Genomic DNA, 25,382 nt, shown 5'->3' with positions numbered 1-25,382 from the left:
CATCTGCATGCTCCTGGTCCAATCGTGGTAGACGCAACTCGTCCAGGTACGCCTCTACCTCTTCGCCCCGTGCTAGTAGCGCACTCTTGTACAAGCGCACATAATAGGACCGAAAGCCGTCCAAAATGGCTGGTTGTGTGGTGCCTACACGGCCCTCCCCGTCCCGCAAAGCTAAGATGGGCTGACTGTGTCGAGTAGGATTCGCTAACCAGGCCAGCAGCGTCCCAGCCTTATCCCCCTCGGCGTGCGTTTTAGTCAGGTACGTTTTATAATCGAAGCTACGAAGTGGCTCAACTTCCACCGCCACTGCCTCACGCGCCTCACAAAGCCTACCCTGCAGTTCGGGGCGGCCGGGGCGCGCCACCTCGGCCTCTCTCAGCGCGCGTTCGGCTTTGTCTAGGTCATCCAGCAAGGTCTTTCGTATCCCCGCATACTTCCCTATGCAATGGCCCCTCACCACGATCTTAAAGGCATCCCACTCCGCCGCCCTAGAGGCCGCAGTGCCGTCATTCTCAGCGAAGTAGTGCCCAATCCTTTCTCCGAGCGCCTCCCGGAACGGTGGATCGTCTAACGTGTCCGGCCGCAGTCGCCACGACGGGATCTGCGGAACTTCGTTCATCCAGCCTAGCATCAGTAGTAGGGGGTTATGGTCGGAGACGGTGCGCGCTAGATATTCCGTCCCAGCCACCGCAGGGAGGACCGAAGAAGAACACAGGAAGGCGTCCAGTCGGACATGGAGGTCATGGAGGCCGGAGTAGAACGAGTAGTCCCTCTCCGCCGGGTGCTGAGCGCGCCAAGCGTCAGTCAGGCCCCATCTGTCCTGCCAATCCAACCTAGTTTTCGCCAGTCGGTGCATCGGGGACGCGGGCAGCGGCGGGTGCGACCTATCTAGTGTGGTATCTGCAATGGAATTGAAGTCGCCCCCTAACAGCACCGGGCCCGCAAGGTAGCCAGCCAGCACACCTGAGAGACGCGCAAAGAAAGTCGCCTGGTCCACATTAGGGGCATAGATGTTCCCTAGGACAATGTGCTTGCCCCTAAGTTTGCCCTCCACCGCTACTTACCGCCCCTCCGGGTCTGCTATGTGTCGGGTTACCTGAAAGGGAGTCCCCGCCCGTATCCATATCAGTACCCCTCTAGCGAATGCAGAGTACGTGGTGTAGAACAGTTGGCCCCTCCATCAGCGCTGCAGGGCAATGCCCTCCTTCTTCGTAAGGTGGGTTTCCTGCAGGAACGCTATCTGAACCCCTCTACGGACCAAGTAGGCATGCACCTTATGCCGCCGTGCCATGGAGTGGAGCCCCCGCACATTCCAAGTCACACATTTTAACGATCCCGCATTAGCCATTGTCCCATATCACACGGCATGTAACACAGGTAAACCAACCCCAGGCGCATGCGGTGGCACTATCCCCTCCCCCCCACAACACTACCCCTATCCCCCCTCCCAGTATTTCGCCTTGAGCCCCCCCCAACTACTCCAGGCCCCACCCCCCCCAGAACAGGACCTGACTTCACAAAAGCTGTTCCCATCCAAACTGTGCTCGAGCACCCGCGCTCTCACAAACCCGCTGATCCGCAGTCTACACTACGGAGGCCTTATGGGCCCTGTGGGGCGACGACTAGTCACACAAGTCCAGCCACTGGCACTTCCCCCCCCCCGCCCCACAATACACATGAAGCACACTAAAGTCCAAGCTTACTGTAGGCTGCTCCGGTGACTGTAGCGGTGGGCCCCGGCCGTCGTAGCACTTCAGGAGACACTGTTCCGACTCTCAGCTCTCGATGATCTCTTCCGATGTTTGCGGCGTAACCACCGGTCCCTTCGTGCTGCTTGAGTCCGAGTGACCCTACTCCAAGTCTGTGCCCCGGTCCTCCGAGCCGGAGGCCCGTTCCGACGGGATCGACGCCGCACCTGACAGGACCATCACCGCCTGCAACGCGGCCCTCCTGCCGTCCTCCGTCTGGGAGTCCGTCGGTCGTCTGGGCCCCCGCTTGCGCTCCCGGATCCTCCACGATGTCCTCGCCGGACGCTGTTGTTGGTGATCCACGGTTCCTCCGACCCTGGTCCCGGCCGCGTCCACCCTGTATGTGTCCCACCAGGACCATGCCTCCGCCGCCATGAGAAAGAACAGCGTGTTACCGTCCGCTACCACTCTGAGCCTGGCCGGGAAGAGTAGCGAATATTGGAGGCCCACAGAGCGGAGTTCTTTTTTGATAGGCAGAAAAGAGGCGCGCTGCTTTTGAGTCTCGAACGTGTAGTCCGGGAACAGCGTAACCTTGCTGTTTTCGACCTGGAAGGGGCCCGCATCCCTGGCCCGTTGCAACAGCCAGTCTCTGTCCTTGTAGTGCAGGAGTTTAATGATCACGGGGCGTGGTGGCTGGCCCGGTCTAGGGGGTCTGGCAGGCACCCGGTGCGCGCGTTCCAGCGTGAAGAAGGGCGATAGGCCCTCCGGGGCCACGACCGTTCGCAGCCAACCGTCCAGGTATCCCACCATGTCGGAGCCCTCTACTTTTTCCGGAAGGCCTACGAGGCGCACATTATTGCGCCTGCTGCGATTTTCGGCATCCTCCGCTCTCCGTTCCAAGGCCTGTATCCGATCCAACGCCTCCGTCAGCCGGCCCTCGACCGATTTTTGCGCCGGTATGAGGTCTGTCAGGGTAGACTCCGCAATCTTGACCCTGTCCGCCAACTTGCCGTGATCAGCCCGCAGGAGACCCAGCCCCGCCGCCACCTGTGCGATATCTTGGTGTAGTGCGTCCTTCGTGGCCGCGATGGCCTCCAGGATACGGTCCTGCATCAGTTGCATGTCCGTTGGGCTTTGCGGGGTTCCCGCAGGCTCCCCCGAGGGGGGGCCCCCGTCACCCCGTCCCCCTTTTGGTTTTCCCATGGTGAGGCGCTATGCGCGATCCAGCTGTCCCCAGAGTTCCGAGGCTCGCGGTATGCTCCTCCCGCTGAGGCAATAGGCCGCCGAGTGTGCGCCCCCCAGCGAGGTCAGTCGACCAAGGGCCTCACGGCTGCGTCCCCTCGCTCCCACCGCAAGTTAAGGCCCAGACCCGCCTCCTCGTCCAGTTGGCCGCAGCGCTCCGGCCCGGGCCGCAACCCGCGGCGGGGTCAGGCGCAGTCTCAGGATTCCGCCGCAGTCAGCTGGTCAAGCGGCCCCACACAGGGATTGGGGGAGGTCGACAATGGCCCAGGTAGGAAGCGCGGCGCCGCGCGTGGTGTCCGTAGCCAGAGCACAGGGTCGTGCCCGATCCGCAGCGCGCCACGGACCACAGGGCCAGTCCTCCGGCCGCACTGCCCCCAGTCCGCCAGGCAGGGCGCAGGACAATTGAAAGCACACCACTGTCGCCGCAGGAGGGACTCCGGGGACCCAGCAGCCCCCAGGAGCGCACGGCCGCCCGGTCTCCTGAGCGCGGGCACCCGGGTATTCAGCGACTCCCTCAGGGGAGAGAAGGAGTAATGGCCGCCTCCCCAGACTCTCTCGGTCGATCGCCGCCCGTCTCCAGGCGCGCTTCAGGGCTCCAGCAGGGGACAAGCACGATCCAGGCACCAGCACCCACGGAGTCCCCCTCAGGGCAGGGCCACCAGCCGGTTCCACAGCCGAGGAGGAGGGGGGAGGAGCCTCGCCCCGGAGGAATCAAGCGCCGGTTCGGGCACTCCGGCGGCCGGTGTCTCGGGGGCAGTCCGCAGCAAAGTACATGCACTCCGGTGTAATGCAGCCGGTCAGCCGCCGCTCCTCAGCACCACCGCAGGCCGTTTCTTCGCGGGTCCGGGGCAGCCGCCATCTTGGTTGTCGGAGCGCCAGCGCCGCCGCGGCACTTTCCACCGCAACCGGCGCGATCTCCGGGACTCAGCCCAGCCCGGAGCAGCGCCCAAGGTGCCCCTAGGGATTCCCCCTGGTTTGCACGGTGTGGCCAGGCAGTAGCAGGATGTTTGTAGCGGAGAACCGGGCGGGGGATCGGGAGCCTCCCTAGGCTGCGACCATGCTCGCTGGCTGCTAGCCACGCCCCCTCTCGTAAAGGAGTCCATCATCCTAATAAACTGTATGGGTGCCACTAGCATTCCCAGCAGCCTCATCAGCAGCTTGCTTTCTGAGGGGTTCAAGAGAGGGGCAGGTTTTCTGCTCCTGGCTCAGATCAGACCTGGAAGGGGCCCCTGTCCCCAAGAACTCATCCTGGTCAGGTTCAAGCTCCTCTGGGACAGTTCCTTCTTCAGGCTCAAGATCATCTCCCTGAGGAGACTGATCAGCATTCTGAGCCAGGTGGGAAGGCTCAGCCTTAACCCTACTGCTTCTCCTCTTGTGAGGCACCTGGTCCATTTTTCCAGAATCCAGGGCCTGTCCAGCTTTAGACATTTTGGCCTGTGACCTAGTCACAGCAAAGACATGAGCAGGGATCCCTATCATTTCTGCATGTGTCCTGAGCTCCACTTCAGCCCAAGCTGAAGTATCTAGATCATTGCCAAGCAAGCACTGTACTAGTAGGTCTGCACTTACCACAACCTTCTTAAGGCCAGTTACCCCTCCCCAGGAGAAGTTAACAACTGCCAGTGAATGGTCTGTTCTGACATTGCTAGCATTGGTCACTTGGTACATTTCCCCAAGTATAATCTGCCGAGGATCCACAAGATCTTTTGTCACCATAGTGACACTTGCTCCTGTGTCCCTGAATGCCCAAGCCTCTACTCCATTTATTAAAGGCTGTTGTCTGTATTTGCCCAGAATACTGGGACTCACAAAGGGGGACATATCCATGCCCCCATTACAGACAAGCACAGCCTGAGTTGGAACTCTGACTAGGCCAGAGTTCAACTCATAACCCAGGGTCAACCCTACTACACCCTTATTCTGAACATTGCCACCACCTATTGTAGCTGTACTTGGGGGAACAGTTGCCTTAGGGGCAATGGTGGCTGGAGTAGATTCTTTGGACTTGGTGCAGTCACTGGTCCAGTGAGTTTTCTATTTAACGATTTTGCACCAAGGTTTCTTTTGGCCTTTTCCCTTGTTAGACTGTGACTCCCCATTTGAAGAAGATTTTTGGGGCCCTTGAGAAGACTTCTGGTCTTTACCCTTGTCCCCACCCTTGTCAGAGTTCTTAGAATCCTACTTCTTTGGGTCACCACCTTGGTTTTGTACCTTCTGCCTCACCCTGGTTCTGACCCATTTGTCTGCCTTCTTTCCCAATTCTTGGGGAGAGGTCGGATCAGAGTCTACCTGGTACTGGTGCAACAGCTGATTTTGACAGTTATTAAGAATCTGCTCCCTCATTATCACATTGTACAATCCTATGAAGTCACACACTTTACTGCCCAATAACCAACCTCCCAGAGCCTTAGCAGCACAGTCAACAAAGTCAACCCTGTCTTGATTTTGTGCTTTTTGGGTATCTCTGAACTTTAACCTGTATTGCTCAGTGGTTAGACCAAACCCATCTATTAGTGTACTTTTCAAGACCTGGTAATCATCAGCATCCTCTTCTCTTACAGTGAGGAGCTTATCTCTACCTTTGTCTGCAAAGGAGAGCCATAAGATTGCTGCCCACTGACCTTGAGGGACCTTCTGTACTTTACAGGCCCTCTCCAAGGCAGCTATCCATTTGTGGATGTCATCCCCACTCTGGTAGGGAGGGACAATCTTACTTAGGTTTCTATGGTCATAAGACCTCTCCCTATCTCTAGGGAAATTGCTGCCACCAAGGGACTCTAGTCCCTCCTTTTTACTAGCTCTGTAGAGCTCTAGGGCTTCCCTATCTAGGGCCATCTGCTGCTTTCTGAGGTTGAACTTATCTTGCTCATACTTCCGCAGTCTCTCTCTCCTCTCCTGGGAGGTTTCCCTCCCTCTATGAGAAGAAACAGATCACTACAGATGAGGTAGACTGGCCAGATCCCCTTGAGAGAGATCTATCCCTTCTAGCCCTACTTTCAACTCTTCCTGGAGGAACAAAGAGGGGAGCATTGTTGTCATCCTCCTCATCCTCATCCAGGGGGTTCACCAGATCCTGATCATTGTCATCAGTCTGGTCAGCATTAGAGGTGGGGTCAGGGGAGTTTCCACCCCTAGGCCCACCCTCAGCTGCTTTGCCACCCACTCTACCTACCCCCCCCCCCCCACTCCCCCAAGCCCACTAGGCCCTGGAAGATCACCCAGCTTGAGTATCTTTATGAGATGCTGGGTGGTTGGGCTTTTGCCTGTCTTCAGCTTCCTAATGGAATATAATTCACTAAACTGTGCTAAGGAGAGATCCTCATATCTAGAGGGAAGAAGCTCACTGGCTTCTGGCAGGGACCCACTGGTTCCTGGCTGATTAGACATTATTAATGTGGTGTGGTGCATTGCACTACCTACACTAGTGTGGCCTACTAAACTCTCTTGAGTTGTAGAAAGGGTGTGCTATCCCTTAACACACAACTCTAAGTTCAGTAGAACTTACTGTATACTAAACTTGATATTATGTGTACCTAAGGTACCTTTAGTGGTTTTCAGTTGGTCAATTCAATTCTGATTATCTGGTAAAACAATAGCAAGCTGGAATCCCACACGCTGCACACCAATGTGAGAAGTTGGCCTGATATATGCTGTCCACTAATTATAGTGGGCACCTTGGATCAGTCCAAACAACCCCTTATGGTGATAGGTTAAAGACAACCTTTATTGAAAGCTATCCTAGTGGTAGCTATGGAGAGCAGCCTTCAGGCTAAGTCTTGAAGGAATGTAAAGCAGCTTGTTTTACCAGTCTATAATCTCTTGAATGACCAAATGAAAGGACAACCACACCAGGTATATATTTAAAATATATGTATTTAAGATAAAACACACACCTCTAGTCTCTTTATGAGACTGGAGTTCGAAGTACTTCATTTACAAGTTAGCAATCAACAGTAATAGCACAAATACACGTTTGGGCCCTAGGGGCGTACCAAACCATATACCAATAAAGTGGTATAAGAACCACGACTAAACTAGACACAAGGCCTAGAGCCTGTAGAATCACTGGGACCCCAAGGAACCACCCAAGGTAGTGACACAGGGGACCCACGGGGGCCGTGTGCAGTGTGTAAACCCAACCGCGGGTTCCTGTTAGCTTCTATGTGCAATGTCGTGGTTGGAAATTTAAAGATTAGGGACACTTAGAATCAAGTCAGGACCAAAACCTTTTGGACTTAAGAAGTTCTAGGGCTAGAACCCACGGGAGCACCGGAGTACTCGTGTTACCTCACCCAGGGAAGCCGGGTGCATAGGTGTCTTTTGGTGTCAGGTCGCGTTGTTGATTTCAATGGAAGCTGGCGAAGAAGTGCTGCTGCCGTGAAGAGGAGAAGTGTCAGAAGCGATCCAAGCCTGGCTCTAGGATGGAAGGAACCTGAAAGCAGAGGGGACAGAGTCTGGGTCACTTGCCAGTGACCAGGGGCACGATGGACCAATGCCCACAGATGTCGGGTGCTTCAGGTGAGTTGACGGGTGTCTTGACTCTTCAGCCACGAGGTCCAGGAGGTGCCGATGACAACCAGGAGCTGGATTCGAGCTGTCCCACAAAGTCTGTCGAGTGCTGCGGTGTCGGCGACCAGATTGGACCCAACAAGCTTTGGCAACGGCAAGTCTCTTGGAATCAAAGAAAGGACTGCGGTGCAGACCAGCAAGGTCTGAGGGGCTCACCCAGCGAGGGTAAGTCGGGGCACGTCTGCAGCAACCAGGAAAGACCAATCAGAAGAGTTGCCTTTGTGGGGACCTACTAGCCAACAGGCTAGCGATCACGAAGGAGCCTCAAGCGGTCGCACTGGAAATTGGCCCACGGGTCACTCGTGGAGTGGAGGCCAGAAATCTTCAGTGCAGGAAATGCTCAAGGATGGGGCTACTCAGAGTCCAAAGCACAACTTCGAGGAACACCAGGAAGATGATGGTGCTGCAAAAGATCACGGTGTCCAGGGGTCATGGTTCCATGTCACCCACGATAGCCACGGGCCACAGCTTTGCTGTGGACTCAGGGTAGCCTCGGGAAGTCTGGAAATCCACCTCTGGTGATGCAAAGACTTCGGCGTCCGGCGGGAGCTTCAGTGATGCAGACCGGTCAGTTGCTTCTTTGGTACCTGCCAAGCAGGGGAGTGACTCCTTGACCCCAAGGGAGATTTCTTCCATCTTCTAGTTGAAATAGAAAGTCGAATGTCCAGGATATATGTTTCAGAGTTTCGTTCAGAGTAATCTAAAGTCGCAAGGACTGGGTTCCCATACTTATACTAAGTTTGGGGGTTGGACATACTCTAGGGACCCACCTAATGGAGGGTTTGGAAAGAGGGGTGGTTACACCCATTTCCTTTGTCCAGTTTCGCACCAGAGCAGGGGAAGGTAGCCCCTGCAACCGGTTTGAACTGGACTATGCACAGGGACACCAAGTGTGCCCCAGTGCAGGACTTCAAATCACCAGAGAGTGCTCCCGCCCAGCCCCAATACACATCTGCCTGTCTGGGGAGGTGGTTACACCTCCCTGCGACAGGAAACCTATTATCCAGGCCTCCCCTGCCGGAGTTTCGGTCAGCAGCAGGAGGCCAGACCCGTGTTTGTGGCAGAGGCATCCATTTTGTGATGCCAGGGCTGTAGAAAGTCCTACCGGGTTAGACCAGTGTGAACATGTCTCTCCCTCTAGAATGGTGGAATGCTACCCCCGCCGCCAGAACTGGCAGGGGGGTAGTATTCCACAGCATTTGTCACCAAACACGACTTGTTTCTGTGCAGCCATCCCAAAGTTAGCATTCACCGTGAGGTTATAATGCACTTAAGAGTATATCGTCAGGCTGCACCACAAACAGCATCAGAGGAGGTACTCTGAATGCTGCAGAGGGGCTCTGCTCATACAGGGTTACCCTCTCACATAAAAACCAAGCACTCTGCCTTCAGGATTGTCAAGGCCTGCCATAGGAGTGACTTATACGTTTTATATGTGTGTGCAATGGTAGTGATATAGGTAGCCTATATCACTGTAAGGGGTGCAAGCACCACCTTACCCAGGCTGCAGTAACATACCTGTGGTGCCATTTTGGAGTGCTTCCCAGGGATGGCATAATACATGCTTCAGCCCCTGGTAGGCCTCTGAGGTACCTATGCCCTAGGTACATAGTATACCATATACTAGGGGCTTAAAGGCACTCCAGAATCCAATTGTAAATGTACCTAATGTACATGGAAACCATTTTAGAGAGGAAGCAGCAAGGCTGGGGCCCTGATTAGCAAGGCCACAGCCAGACTAAGGTCGAAAAACAGTGAAACACCAGCAAAAAGTGGGGGTACACATGTGAAGCAGATCCTACTCTCCTACAGCCCTTGGCACCCAGTCGGTTTTCCCCAGGCTCACCCCTCCTGATCATTCCCCGGCCAGTGCCTTTGCACACATCTTACAGCCTTTCGTTCGCCTTTGGTTTCATGGCTGTGTCCCCCCTCTGATTCTACTCAATGGAATCCTGCTCTCTGGATTCCTCTTCTGGATTCTTGACTTTGGTGACTTTTGTGCATCCCGAAATTTTTTGGAGATGGTCTCCGTCTGTACCCACGACCTGGACCCGCCATTTTATTTGACCTTTGTTCCGTTACTTCTTCCCTCCCACTCCTCCTGATGACCCTCGATCGTTTTTCTCTTTTTGCTGGACTGCCTTAAATATATATATATATGTATATATGTATTATATAATTTTCCAAGCCTAATCGCTGTTAAAATGTAATCCTGTGTGAATTTACTATTTGTATATATAGAACTCTATCCACTAGTATATGTAGTAGACCTCTGTACTTACTACCATTCCTGTGACTTTAGAGTTTATCTGTTTGTATCTCTTCCTTGAGTGACTTTACAACTTGTATATTTGAAAAAATAAAAATTCTGTTTATATCTCTTTTGTAACTCATGTAATCCAAAGTCCTTATGTAACACAACTGGTTCTTTTGTAAAGCGCTCTGACACCTTTGGGTAATGTTCACACTATATCAAATCGCATTAAATAAATAAATAAATAAATAAATAAAAAGCAATGACGTAGCCAGGGAGGGACCGCAGCTCACCCCAGTAGCTAGTCCACATGATGAGCACGACCCTCAAACAAGATATCGTGATGAGCAGTAGCGGCTCGTGGAGGGAGTGCTGCGGGGCGGTGGGGGGGGCGGTGGAGGAGCAGGGTGGGGGATAGTAAACTACGGAATACTGCCGAACGGAGGTAAGTAAACAAATAAAAAAATTAAATGAATTTCGTTGCGCACACTGCATCGCATTTGGCAATGCAGCGCGTGCAATGAAATCTGTTTTATTTATTTAGACTGATGTTTTGGACTTCCAGAAACTAACGCGAACTGAGACAAATTATTGCGTTTGCTGCCGGCTGGTATGCTTGCGTAAGTGGAACCTTTCCAGCTGCAAGGCTTCTGACAATAGCTGTGACATCAATGCTGTAGTGCGGACAGGAACCGACAAACCTGTTTGTGAACTGCAACTGGTTATTTGGCGATTTCTGAACTTACATCTATAGCGTTTGTCTGAGGGTTATATGCTTCAAAGGACTCATTTCCATGAATACAATTTCCCTTGGCTGAGGAAGAAAATTTCCTTTTAAGCTTGATTCTCACAGCTTTACTAATGCTTAGTAAATCTCTATAAGTCGTAAATAAATTTGGCCTAAACATTTCTTCAAATGTGGTAAAGATTAAGGGTGGGCGACAATTTCCGTTCCGCTCGCAGAACTTGCGAAATTTCGACATTTTTGCGTTAATCAGCACAAAAGATTCGTGAGCACGGTGGAGGCTAGGCAGGTGTGCTTTCTCCCCACATCTACCGTAAACAATTTGCTGTAATCCTTGATGGAGGTCTGTGCATCCATGAGTTTCTCGAGCGCAATCCCCGTGTAGTTCCTGACACCAGGAGGTTCTGTCTCCTCATCTACTGCTCTGGTCGGTCTCTGACCCTTTACAAACAAGAGGCACGTGAACTGCATAGAAGCCCTGCCCGTTTGGCCCCAGCCCACACACCAGCGGTGTGCAACGTCTTCCCGCCCTTTCCCCACTATGATGGACAGCTCACTCGAGGGACCCTGGCGCTCATCGACGTGGTGGCAAAAGTTACAGACACACATGGTCGCTGGAGACAACTCTTCTGGCCCTTTACGCAGCTGTAGTGTAGGAAAAGCACTATACATTTACCCACTGAGTTAGCACTTACTGATTAGTCAGTAGAAAGTACTCCAGTTGAGTAGAGGTATTGCACAAAACGGTGGCATCTTCTTGGATAAATATGCAGGGCAGGGTTCCTGACACCAGGAGGTTCTGTCTCCTCATCTGCTGCTCTAATCGGTCTCTGGCCCTTTATAAACAAGAGGCATGTGAACTACATGAAAGCCCTGCCCGTTTGGTCCCAGCCCACACACCAGCGGTGTGCAACGTCTTCCCGCCCTTTCCCCACTATGATGAACAGCTCACTCGAGGGACCCCAGCGCCCGTCGGCGCGGTAGCAAAGTTACAGACACACATGGGCACGAGAGACAACTCTTCTGGCCCTTTACGTAGCTGTAGTGTAGGAAAAGCACTATACATTAACCCAACGAGGTAACACCTACTGATTAGCCAGTAGAAAGTACTCCAGTTGAGTAGAGGTATTGCACAAAACAGTGGCATCCACTTGGGTAAATATTCAGGGCAGGATTCATTCTGGCACGATGCTCCTGTCACAAAAATTAAACCTCAACAGGAAGCACTTACAGATATAAATAAAGCAGGTGCCCGAGTTGAAGGTCAAATTCAGTAACGCATTAATCAGCCCAGGCCAAAATCTCAGCGAGCATGGTAAATTTTGCGTGTTCGTGGAGATTTTTTGCCGTTTCGCGTAATTTTGCGAATGGCAATTTCGCAAATTCCGCCCACCCCTAGACAGATACCAACTGAGATCTTTATTCTGCTGATTCTGTTTCAATCATTTGCTGTGGTCATTTTATCTGTTTCCAAATGCACTAACCTAAACAGATTCTGCCTAAGCAAATCCACTTGGTAATGAATAAATGGTAACTATTATCTTAGTCCAGGTCCTCATATGATAATAGTTCATCCCCTAAATATTCTAGTCCCTTTCAGCACAGAACAAGATCCATCGGAGGACCTAATGCAACAAAATGTGGTAGCTGAAGTTATTCTGGGAAAATTAATTTTGATGTAGAGAATTATTAGGACCCCACACGTTTACGCTACAACAGTTTTTCTGGTAGTGTGTTGGATGGTTTCCTGTCTGAGAAAACTGGGATATAAGGGGGATGTGTAAGGAGAGTATCACAGATTCTCAAGTTCAGTGATTCTTTAGCCGAATGCCAGTTTAGAAGACAACGAGACAAGTGGTGTGAGTATTAATAGGGTTGTGAAAATATTGTATTTGGTTGCGATACTAATGATAACTATTAAAATGCCTGTTTTAGTGTTTGATGTAGACTAAAGTTGTTGTAGTGTTCATAGCTGCCAAGGTTTCAGATTGCTTATGTGTGACATTTTCATAATTTCAATGTAATTATGAGTGACAGTCAACGACTATGAGTGACACTTTCTTGCGCACAAAATCAAGCAATTTACATGAGGGAAACATATAAATATCAGAAATTACACCCATTCGAGCAATGAGAAACTGTTAAAAGATCTTAAAACTTGTGAAAAGCACCAGACATAGAAGAGCACTAAGCTATTAAAAAGCAGTAACTCACAGCTAATCCTTATAAAATACAGATGTGCGAATATGCCTGGTTCATGTTTGAGGAGGTGTGTGCCAGAAAGACCTCTATAACCTTCCAGCCGACCTGCAGCGAGAGGGCGGGAGGGTCAGGTACATGATGTCCCAACACATTCCTGAGCAGGCTTAGGGCCTCCTGCAGTCACGGACACTCTGCCAGCCCCACCCACTCCCTTGGTCTCGGTTTCCAGCGCGATTCCAAGCAGGGTGCGAATGGGACCAAAAATTGGCCAGGCACCCTTAAAAAGCAGTCCATGTTTGCGGATCATGACTTATCATGAAACCTTGCGTGATATGTGTCGATGGGCTACGTTTCTGAAACATTTATGGTAAATTCAGTATTTTAAAACTGGTAGGGCCTGCCACTCTAGGTAATGGTTTCCAGGGCAATAATTGAAAAGGGAAGCATTCAAGCAGAAAGACCTGCTTGGTTGAACCAATGCACACTTAGGAGTCCTCAGTAGAGCAGATCTGTGCCTTCTCCACCGGCATGCTCCCTCTACACCCACTGGCTCCAAGTAGGCCTGTTTCGTTCTGCAGCCTTCACTCCTGACATGGCTGTGCTTTTTGCATTGCCTTAAGTGACAAGAGTGTCCTTCCTGCATCCTCCAGACTGACAAAACCATTCTTCTGAGGCATTCCCCAGAGATGATGTGTGTTTCCCGAACTCTCTCTAAGGGCAGGTCTTGGCCTAATGCACTTTTTTTCAAATGCAGACCTGCATTTACTGCATCCACTCCATAAATGGAGGATGCACCCTGACCTCGATGGAACTGTATGCTGCACCCCAAGGAAGACAAAACTCATGTCAAAAAGAATTTATGTGGTGCATTTTTTGCCCCACTCAGTGTGAGCTGTTAACACAATGCACTGTACACATTGTGTAATAACATTGTGTAAAACGAATGTATGCCAAAAGTGATGCTTTTGAATCCGAGTTCTTTTTTTCAGTTTTGCACATTATTCTTTGGTTTTTTGCACTGGCTCAGTTGTGTAACCCTCCGTTGAGACAAAATTTGGTTTGCCTTAAAGCACCTGAACATCAGCTGGAGCATGTGTGCTACTGAAGACTCGTAAATGAGCAAGTTTCTGTCTTGTTTGTGACCTTCCTCTTCACATTTCTGGTGCTTTCATTGTCTGGTTCCGCTGACTCTTGTTCCAGTGCATTCCCACTAAAGTTCTTGCTGTAATCCAGTACTGAACCAATTCCAGCAGCTCCTGCTTATTACCATGCAGGCAATCACACAGTGCTTAATTTGTAAAATATTAAGTGCCAGGGCTCTTACCAGGAGGGCACTGCAGCTTGCACCACCCATCGCCCTTGTCATCACTCCCAAAACAATTACTAACCATCTCTCTCGCATGTAAATGCGACAGTTCAGATTATTCCAGGTCCACAAAGCTAAAGGAATGTCTGGGGAGGCAGGTATTATCAAATTTAATGTATATTGTAGTCCTAAATTACCGTTATTCTGCTCATCTCTAAATTAGATGAGCAGCGCCACCATGTGGTAGACTGTTCTAAGTATAGTGTTGACAATTAGGTGCCCGTGGGGAGCACTGGAAAGCATCAGCTCAAATTAAGCACTGCAATCACACTCAGCTGTGCCAAGGCACTCTACAGAAATCTGATAAGGTACCCAAGCTTTGACCTGTGGCACCTCAACTACAGAAATAATCAGAGAAACATACAGTTCAGACTAAGCATTTTATTCACTCGCAGCCATAATTGTAATTCCAAGTGTCAAAAATGTGACCTTTTTTCTGTGTTCTGCATAGAGGCCAAAGATTGAATGCGTGTGTTGTCTGAACACCTTTGTAGCAGTGAAACTCACACTACTTTGACACAACTTAGGAGCATTTAATTTTGCCCCATCAAGAACCCTTTCCACAGTCTGACCCCCCCTAACCCTTAGGAGCAACTCAGATGCACAAGATCCAAGCTGCATGACAGAATACATCTATAAAATACATCTAACAACAATTAAATACTCTTAGAGAACAGGACTGGATATACCACACAATATGAAGTCAAACGAGTAAATGTATATGTGACTGCATCGCTGACTTGCATAACTTTCAGAGTTCTCGCACATACTGTTGAAAAGGTGTTTTTATTTCCAAAGTGAAGTGGATGAATATAGTTGATAGTGAGGGGCCTTTGATGTTTTTAACTGGACCCGTCCCACATCAACCTCTGTGCTCAACCTTTACACCTCTGTGGGCTGTTTGAAACCCGAGAGGCCAGTGTGATGCAAAAAGGCATTGATACCCGTGGGGACTGCAATTATGCCCACTCGCCTCATGCCGTGGGCGGCCCACCCTATATTATTGAGCCCTGTCTCGGCATTCGGCTAATGTGGGACTGATATAGCGAAAAATAGGATACATTTTGTGCAAACACATACAGAGTTAAGGCCTTCAACTTCTATGCAAAAGTTCCACGTTAAAAGCAGCTTTAAGCCTCAGTAGAAATACAGGCCCAGGCCTCTGCACGAAAAATAGGTCAGAAAATGCATGTTACAGGGTCAATGAGTTTACCTGAACTTATCAGGTCACACAGTTTGTTGAAAGGTCAGGAAATGGCCTGCAGTCACAACGATAAGCTACTGCATGAAGCGTAGATCATATCTTCTTCCAGACTCAGGAAACCAGTAGTGTTTTAAATTTTGGAACTACAAAAACCACAAACCACACTCCCATCTGTTAGAGAGACTGAGCTGGAAGGTGTCAATCATGTCTTTTGCAATTGTGTTACTAATGCATGCACACATAGATTAAGCACGCACACAGGATGGACTGGCCCAGGTGCAAGTCTTGCCCCTGCTAATAAGTCGCTTCAGTTAAAAACCACGTCACACTTACACAATGCTAGGCATGATGGATGAAACCACAGGCCAGGGGTCAGATAAGCATGGCCAAAAAGAGTTAGGCAAAAATATAACCACTTGCTTTACAGGAAAACAGATGTGTGTAAAAAGTTGCTAATAACGTATGAGAATAGGAAAACCACCGAGGAGGTTTCCGCCTATATGAGATGCGAGGGCCATGTGGCCCATATCTATATGTGTTTTGTTTTCAGGAAATTCTTGTAAGCTGCTGATTTTAATCTACTCATTTGTGACGTAATTCCGATGCTTGTAACTTTTTCTCTTGTGGTTTTAGCGTATATAAGCCACTGCTTTTGAACTTTTCGTTGGACATCAGATTCCAGTCTCTGCTGAGCCTGGCTGATCTCCCCAGCTGATTAATGCATTAAACCATATTGTATTGTCAATCTACTCATGTATTATTCTTACAGAGATCTTTTCCCTTCAACATCGTGGCGAGCTGAGCCAGGACATCTACTTCTTGCCTCCTGCCACACCCTTGGCACTGCCTGTCCTTATTGAAATGGTTTTGCGCAACTAAAAGAAGGAAAGAAGACGCCGGTTAGAAAGGTCTTCCCATTTCTCTGGGACAGGTGGGGCTTGGGAGTTGGCATTCTTCAAAGGTGAGAACAGTGCAAATGTCGTCCCTTATACCTTACAGGTAGCATGTTGACAGTATAATGTGCCTTATGGTATTACTATTTTTTTAATATTAATGTTTATATATGGGGAAATGCATGCATGATTGTGCACTGACACAATAACAAGTAGTAGAGCTCCGTGGTAAGTCCGGAAGGTACTAGGAGACCTGGCTAAAATGGCCAGAAGTGGTCAGGAAAGAGTAGGACTTGAAGCTGGACAGCCAGCATACGTTCTGACGTTGTGGCAAAGAAACAGGTGAAAACCTGATGTTCATTGGAACTTTATTCTGAGTAAGAGCAGAACAATTCAAGTCATCTCAGACTTTAAGGCTGAAAGTCACAGTTTGTAGATAGAGGCAGTGAAGTATATCCTCCTTGTGAGTTCAGGAGAAGCGACCAGCTGCAGCAGCAGCAGTAGTAGTAGGTTTTGCCCTAGTATAGTAGCAGTTTTGCCCTAGTATGAAGTTTTAGAGTACACTAATATTCCTATGCAGATGTGAATAGAAGTAAGGACATACATGAATGTCATTTTGTAGTTTGTACTGTTTATACTTAGGATATCTGAAGTGTGTGAAATACTGTAGAGTTTTAGGAAAAGGATTTTTTCTTTAGACAAATGTCTCAAGGGCGCACAGGTACCCAACCACAACCGATTCCCGAAATAATCATCCATTTTTATAACGGTCTCTATGTGGCCCTTTCTAACGGTACTGACCCCTGGTGGGCCAGCAATCCCAATACCATCAGATAACACTTTAATGTCAGAGGTTTGTGAGCGCCTAGGTATTGATTATACATCACCACTGGGTCTCCCAACAGCATACGTTGATGTGACAGTAAAACGCCTGTCAGATAACTAAAAAGATCAGTCTCAAAGGATTAAACACAAAGACAGTGTCCTCTACATTACAGTGATTAAGAGTAGTGTACAGCAACCTCATGAACCCCACAACAAATACTGATGCTATCAATTATTATCCCTATAGTCAAACCTTAGAGCCTCCAGATTTGAGCCTAGAAAAACTATCAAATAGTATAGATGAGGACCTAAATAGCTATTTTCAAGGAACACATACCATGGAAGGAATAACAGATAGACTTGATAGGAACGTCCTTAATTCTCTTGCAGGTGATTCTGAACAGGACCTTTCCACACTTAAGATATTGGAATTGGTTTTGAATTCTACAAAACCTATTGCAGTGGTTCACCCCACTCTGAGACACCCCCCAGACGGCCCCCAAGAAATTAACTCATCACCTATATGAGTAGCAAGGAGAATAGCCTGAATTAAATCTACCATAATACCCCACGAGGTAGATAAGGGTATCAGATGGAAAGTATAATAGAACTGAAAATAAGCAATATCATTAGGAAGAGTGAACACATATAACAGGGACAAGTTAGGCCCAAAAATAAGACTAAACAGGGGCCAAGTGCACCACATAAATAAAGGGGACCCCTTTAGAACACATGGTTAAGGTGTTCCCTGGCGACAAGGACAAAATAGATAAATATTGTAAGGAGTGGCCTAAGGCAACATCAAAATTTGAACATGCATGGCCTGAAAGGGGCTCATTTGACAACATAACGTTAGATCATATAGCCACCCTTTTACAAAGCAAATATTAGAAATTAGAAAAAAGGAAGACCATCTTAGATCACTGGAAGGTATTTTGTGAAACACACGAGTAGGAGGCTGAGATTAGGCCCCAGTCCTCTTCTTCAGCTCCTCCACCCCCCGTACTGAGAGGCACAAGCAACACATCAAACACACCTCCCACCTCCTCACATCTGCCTGCTGTAGGATATTCAGATCCTGAGTGTAGCCCACCATCAGAATCATCTTCCAAACACAGTGATTAACACCACGCTCAAGAATGGCTTGCACACCTCGGGAGATGTCGGGGGAGACAACAATAATATGTGTAGGAACAGTGGGTGCTACCTTTACATTTCATTTAGAAGATGAAACTGCACCTACTGAGAAAGGTAAAAGTGAAGGTCAGTACCCAAAATCAGATTCAAAGTACACACAGAGAGGAGGTGTTACTAGGAAAACAGTCAGCGTTCCAAGGAATTAAAATCCCGAGAGTGAGAGGAGGACAGGAAAGTTAGCCTTTACACCAAAAATACCTCCTGCAGAACGCTGGAGGCTGATAGAGGAGGGTGGCGATAACAAGTGGGTCAAGATAAGGGAAGATGGACTGATGGACACATGGACACAAGAACAACCTGGTAAAAAGAGGAGGTGCCCTTGTGGCATCGGAAGACACTAGACAGGTCACAAATGATGGAACACCAAAGTTCGGAGGACTTCCTCCGTGCACATAACCTCTTAGGTGAAGAAGACATGAGGTCAGACAGATCCTACATAGGATCAGATGGGGCATTTGATGATGTTACAGAGCATGTTAAAAGAATGTCCATCATTAACGACTATGATAGAGAACAGTCACAATTTGCCTGTGATGGGGAGGAGACACCAAAAGGGGTGCTGAGGGCTTACAGAGGAGACAGCGAGAGTTAAACAGATTGAGATTTGATGGTACTCATGCAGACCCTTATGAGAAGCAGGGGACACTTAACATGATGGGAAGAATGACATTGAGAAAAGATACAACACGACTACTCGCTGTGCACCCAAGCAGTGACCTGACACCCAATGAAATAGTGGCCCAACAGGAACAGAGTTGCTACAATGTTGTCCATTTTACTGACAATCTAGCAGGTTGGACAGAGGGACTAGCACCACAAATGACACAATGTCCACGAGATGGATCTTTTGAGCCATGAGACATGGCAAATGCGGAGATGTGCATCCTTCACGGCATAGGGGATCCTGAGTGGGACTATCCTTATATGAAGGACAGCCTGAGAATATGGCAAAGATATGTCAGACAGTATGACTCAAGTCACCCTACTGCATACAGGGACACGGTCCTGTCACAACTACCCTTAATATTTAAAGGTTCAGGGTCGCCCCAATACATACCATGGCCCCAGATGGATAAAGAAAATCCTAAAAAACAGCTGCCACCACTTGCTGAAGGGGCTGGGAAATGCATAGCTGCTTTTGAAAAACACACAGCAGGGATATCCTTTGCAATAGGCGACATTTAAAGTTTATTAAGCTCCCTTATAGGAGATGAAACAGATACACTGTTCATAAACGCAGAAGTAAAGGATGTGACATTGACTAATTAAAAATGTGATGGGGCACACTTCAACAAAGTAAGGGGAGTTGTTTGGACACAACTAAGACAAATGTACCCAGATAGGCCAGACATTGGATCTCTCATGGCACAGACAATGCAGCCAGATGAAGACCCAGCACAATTCCTAAGCAGAATGAAAGAGACATGGACACAGGAGGTAGGGGAGAGATGGGATGTGCCTGGACAAAATGCAATATTGTTCTATATCATAGTGAAGAAGGGATTACCAGCTGAAGAGCAGGACAGACTAGGCAACATAGTAGCCTTAGAAGCCAAACCATGGACTGAGATACAGGATCACATAATACATTATTGTAAAAGGAGAAAGGACAAGGAAAAGAGTGAGAAAGATAAAATTGAGAAAGCAGCAGCTAAATTAGTACAACAGAAACTAGCAAAGAGGACAGAGAGAGGAACTGCCACCGCGGCTACCCAGATGGCCGCATGGTCTTTGGGCGTGCCACCTCTAAACACCACTTTGCAACCCCAACAATATGCCCCCAGATTTAATATCAGGAATGGGCAAGGAGGGCGAGGAAGGTTTGGGGCAAATAGGCAAAACACATTCAGGGGCAGGTAAACATGCCACTACTGTAACATGCCAGGACATTTCATTTGAGAATGTAGGACCAAAAAGAACAACGAACAGGCAGGGGTAATATATGGCCAACAAATGGTAACACCTGGTCGCACTGTGGCACAGCCTGCCATGAGCCCCCAAGTGATATATCTTCCACCGCCCCAAATGCAGCTTCAACAACAGTTTCAGCCCCAACAGGTGCAACAACACGTGCCCCAAATGCAGTATGGGCAGCAACAGGCAGTGCAGCCCACTGTACAACACCAGACCTTACAAGGTGGGGTAACGGTCAGAGGAGGAAACCCCTTTTAGCAAAATTATGTGGGAGGATATGCTCAATGAAGGTGCCCACGGAGTAGTCTTGTGTGTCCAGTACTATCGATAACTCACAGGCCAGACGAGGAACCCACTATGACAGTAGCCATAAATGACAGGGAATACAGCTTTCTCATTGATAGTGGGGCCATTAGGTCCTGTATCCGTGAGAGACAACTCCCACTGTCAAATTCATCAATGGACACACAGGGGGTTCTCCGGGGAAGTGATGATGGTTCCATTCACCAAACCTGTGGAGATGGAGATCGGGGGGAGGTACGTTAACAGCAGTCTCTTATTCTCCCCCACGGCCCCAGCAAACTTGTTAGGACGTGATCCTATGGCAAAATTAAACATGTCCATCCACTTTGAGGAGGATGGGACAATGGTTTGCTCAACACCAAGAAAGTCTCACACACGTATCATGACAGTGGTCACTCGCCACCCAGACGGTGACCGAACCCGAGCTAGGCCTATAGACATCCAAGCCTTTACTAGAGCAGTGTATACCATCATAGCAGAAACACCAGAACTAAAAGGAAAGCTAGTTGAATTGCCAAGGAACTTTCTGTTCCTCCGCCAGAGCCCCTGGTCAGAAAAGCTGAATTCTGAAGTGTCAGGTAAAGATCTCTTACTGGAGGTGGATACTGTGGAGATATCTTCCACCTGGGGAATGGTAATGGCCAGTGATTACACCTGTACGATGTGGGCCTGTGTCATCTTTCATGACCCCAATATAAAAGTAAAATATATATCAGATGACCAGTTGTTTACTGATGACCACACAAGATCAGTGTTAGTTTTTCAAGACAGTATTCCATTGCGTACTACGCTGGAAACAAGGTCTGCAATACCAAAGATTGTTTCTGGTCCTAGTAAGGACAATGACCTTGCACAGGTACCCTCTGATTTGTGGACAAAAGGCCCCCATGATGTGAGCCTCGTCCGCACAGCAGTCACAATCAGAATAACCTTGAAGGAAGGAGCAAAACTACCAAGGGTAAGACAATACCCTCTATCCAAAGAAGCAGAGGAGGGCATCGCTCCAGTTATAGAGGCATTGGTAGAGCAGGGGATCATATACCCAGGTGTATCCCCCTGCAACACCCTGATTTACCCGATCAAGAAGGCCAAGGGTAATTCATGGCGCATGATTCAAGACCTGCGTCCCCTTAATGACATAGTGATACCGGAATTCCCTGTAGTACCTGACCCTTCCTATATTCTGACTAATATACCCAAAGATGCTAAATACTTCTCAGTCATAGACTTGATAAATGCATTCTTTAGCATTCCACTCCACCCAGATAGTCATTACTTGACTGCATTCTCATTTCGTGGCTCCCAGTACCTCCATTCCCGTTTCAGGGGTACTGTGAGTCCCCTAGTTTCTTCAACAGAGCAGTCACTAATTTTCAAAGTGACAGCACAATACTACAGTATGTCAATGATTTACTGGTTTGTAGTGCCACAGAAGAACAGTGCAGAAAAGACACTGTGTCTGCTTTTCACCCCCGCCCAACGAGGCTACAAAGTAGACAGAGACAAATTACAGTATTGCCAGGGAAAAGTCCATTATTTGGGACAATTGCTATCGGCCTCAGGTCGCCAAGTTACACCTGAAAGAGCAGCATCAATTAGACAGATGACTGAGCCTGAGACAGTGAAGGGAATGCAAACATATTTGGGCCTATGCAACTATGTCAGACAATGGATTTTTGACTATAGCACCCTGATAGCCCCTTTGCTCGCAGCCATCAAACAGGCAAAGACACAGAAAGAGAGAATAACATGGACTGCAGAAATGCGGGAAACATTTCACAAACTAAAGACAGGGATAACACATGCACCAGTGTTAGGAATACCAGACTACACTAAAGAGTTTTTCCTTTTTTGCCACTGCAATGGCCAGGTGATGATGGCTGTCCTCACCCAAAAGTATCCTTTAGGCCACAAACCAATCGCATACTTTAGTGGCCTACTTGATCCTGTTATGAAAGACCATTACCCCTGCGAGCAAGCTTTGGCAACAGCAACCTTTGAGGTTGAGTAAAGCGCCCCCATTGTCATGGGTTCACCTCTGACGCTGTATGCAGAACATGCAGTGTTTGCAATAATTCAGAAGGCTAAGATGACACTAACAACACAGAGAGTATCAGGCTATGAGATAATTTTATCACTACCATCTCTCAAGGTAGTCAAGTGCCACACAGTTAACTCTGCTACTTTATTTGCACCCCCTATTAAAGGTGCAGATAGTGACCTCCATGACTGTGCAACATATACTCCAGATGAGTGTAGCCAAGCAAGAGAAGATCCCATTCCAGGTAGCGTTGTATATTTTGTAGATGGATCTTCCACAATAGTATAGGACACAGAAATATGACATACAGGGGTAGCAGTGGTCAGAGCCATGCAGCATGATTCTTCAGATACTTTGCAGATAACAAGACAGATAACTTTGCCATCCCATTATACTGCTCAAGCTGCTGAGCTAGTAGCACTGGTGGCGGCCCTTAAACAGGCTGAAGGCGAAACAATTACAGTATATTCTGATTCCGCCTACGTCACTACAACAGTGCATTCCAGAATTATGCGGTGGAGCAGACGGGGATTCCTGAAATCCGATGGAAGCCCTGTCATGCATCGCCCTCTATTTAAGACCTGATTGTAGCTCTAGCTCTACCACATGCAGTCGCTGTAGTATAATGCGCAGCTCACACCAATTCTCAAGACTTTGTGTCCCGTGGAAATGCCTTGGCTGATTGGGCAGCCAAGGAAGCAGCCAGACTCCCCCTAAACAATGTACTTGCCACAATTCTATTAACGACTGACACAGCAGCTAGCGACACAGATGCATCTTATGATCCCCTGGACCCTTCTAGGCATTATACAGAAACAGCTCACCTACATCTAAAGAGATACAGGAAAATGCTCCAGACCATCAACAGCAGTTGTGGGAATCTAGGGGATGCAAACAGACAGGTACAGATTTAATATACAGACAGATATCCATAGGTAAGCCTGTCATGCCCCAAGCGCTACTACTTATAGCCTTGAACCTGTTACATTTTTTATCACACACTTCCAGAGACAACATGTCCCTCCAGATAAGCCAGGATTGGTTTGTTCCCAACTTACATGAGATGATCACAATGTACTTATACACATGCACCGTGTGTCAGCAGTATTCTCCAAATCCCACCTTCAAGGTAATAGCTTCTACAATACCCTGACCAGAAGGACCCTTCAAGGAGTTGCATATTGTTTATGTTGATATGATTGACAGATGCAACCGTTACCGGTATCTCATAGTTGTAGTCTGTCCATTTTCCAGGTGGATCGAACCAGGCCCTTGTGTGCACTGTGATGCCAAGTCTGCTGCCACTTTTCTGATCCGTGAGGTTATACCAAGATGGGGAATTCCCGAAGGGATCAGATCCGACAATGGCACACACTTTGTGAATAACATCTTTTCCCATCTTACCACCTTGCTAGGAATAACACACAGGCTCTCATCCGCTTATCACCCTCAATGTAATGGTATTGTGGAGCGCCTTAATGGCCTCCTCAAGAACAAATTGAGTAAACTGTGTGTCACCTTGAAAATGAACTGGTTGTACTGTCTCCCATTAGCATTATTTGCTCTGAGAAATACCCCAGGGTCAGATCACCATTTGACCCCACACCAAATAGTGACTGGGAGGCTGATGAGTACATTTGTGCCCCCAACTAGACACAAGTTGCAAACTGAAAGTGCACCTGAAGTTGTTCAAACTGAAATGTCTGACTGTATTGCACAGCTAACAACATTCGCAAAGTTCTTCTCTAAACAGGTCACCCAGGCAGCAGATAAGCGTGCCAACGCACTTCTAGCAGATGACCAAAGACCACCTTTGCCAGTTGGAACTCTAGTGTATACAAAGAACTTTATCAGTACCTGGAAGGACAGGGAATTCAACTGACCCTTCCCAGTAACTCACAGCACAGCTACTGCGGTAAAACTACAAGGACATAAGCCATGGTACCATTTGAGGGACGTTCGCCTGGCGCCAACCTTGCCATCTATCCTTTCGAACATAGAGCAGGAAAAAGAGGGGGGAGAACAGGAGAAGCAACCGGAGTAAAGCCTCCCTCCAAAGCTTCAGCTTCAACAGACACTTATTTTAAGATATGTACTTTTCTTTTATTTTTCCTCCTCGGTGCGTTAAGAATGATTGATGATGATAGCTATAGTCTATTTCGATTTTCTCTCTACATTAGATATCATGCGCAAACATAGAAGTGTTGAAAATGATACTGATCATCACCCTCTCCACAATGCTCTGCTTGAAAATAGTTGGTACCAGTACATGCATAGTATAGGCCAATCTACAACTAATACCAGTTGTTATGTATGCTCCCTTATTCCCCATGCCACTGCAGTAGATAGATTGCATCACCCCAAGGAGGTACCCCCGAATGTTACGCACTGTCTTTTGCACCTCTTTTTATGTAAAATAAAAGCACAGCTACAACCAATGCATGTTAGTCCGGCAACGTCTCGAGTCAATACAACCGTATTTGACACCACCCCTGGGGTCCTACAAATTCTGACTGAAAATGAAGACATAGTGAAGGAAGTATCAAGAATGAAGAAAGCAGGGCAAAAAAGAAACTATGCAGTTTGAGAAAAATGGATTTTACAGCGGCGCTTTTTAGGAAAGTCTAATCCATCATCCGAATGTAGTAACTATTCAGCCAAACCTCTGCCCCCTGACTGCGCAGCTAGGCCAGTACTCAATGTTACAGGATCAGTATTTGTCAATGATAAATGGCACACTGGTGCCACATTCATATGTAGAGCTCTATCATTGTGTAATGGCACAAAACAAATAACCCTTTAAAATTTGATAAGGTAGTAGGACAATGTCAGCAAATATGGGATGCAAACATAGAGAGATATACCTGGACAGGAACTACAACACACCCTAGGGCAGCAATAAAATTAACACAGTTTTCTCTTTCTTTCAGAGGAAATGG

General features: G+C 48.2%; 1 pseudogene; it reads left to right on the top strand.

The window, feature by feature from the left end:
* The first annotated feature begins 3,189 nt into the window (after window positions 1-3,189).
* Window positions 3,190-20,387, top strand: LOC146866798 (uncharacterized; annotated as a pseudogene).
* Window positions 20,388-25,382: the final 4,995 nt, after the last annotated feature.

Source organism: Triturus cristatus, chromosome 1_2 (assembly GCF_964204655.1).
Source record: "Triturus cristatus chromosome 1_2, aTriCri1.1, whole genome shotgun sequence".
In the NCBI taxonomy this organism is placed as follows: Eukaryota; Metazoa; Chordata; class Amphibia; order Caudata; family Salamandridae; genus Triturus; species Triturus cristatus.
The sequence above is the reverse complement of the archived record's forward strand: the minus strand, read 5'-3'. Positions and strand labels throughout refer to the sequence as shown.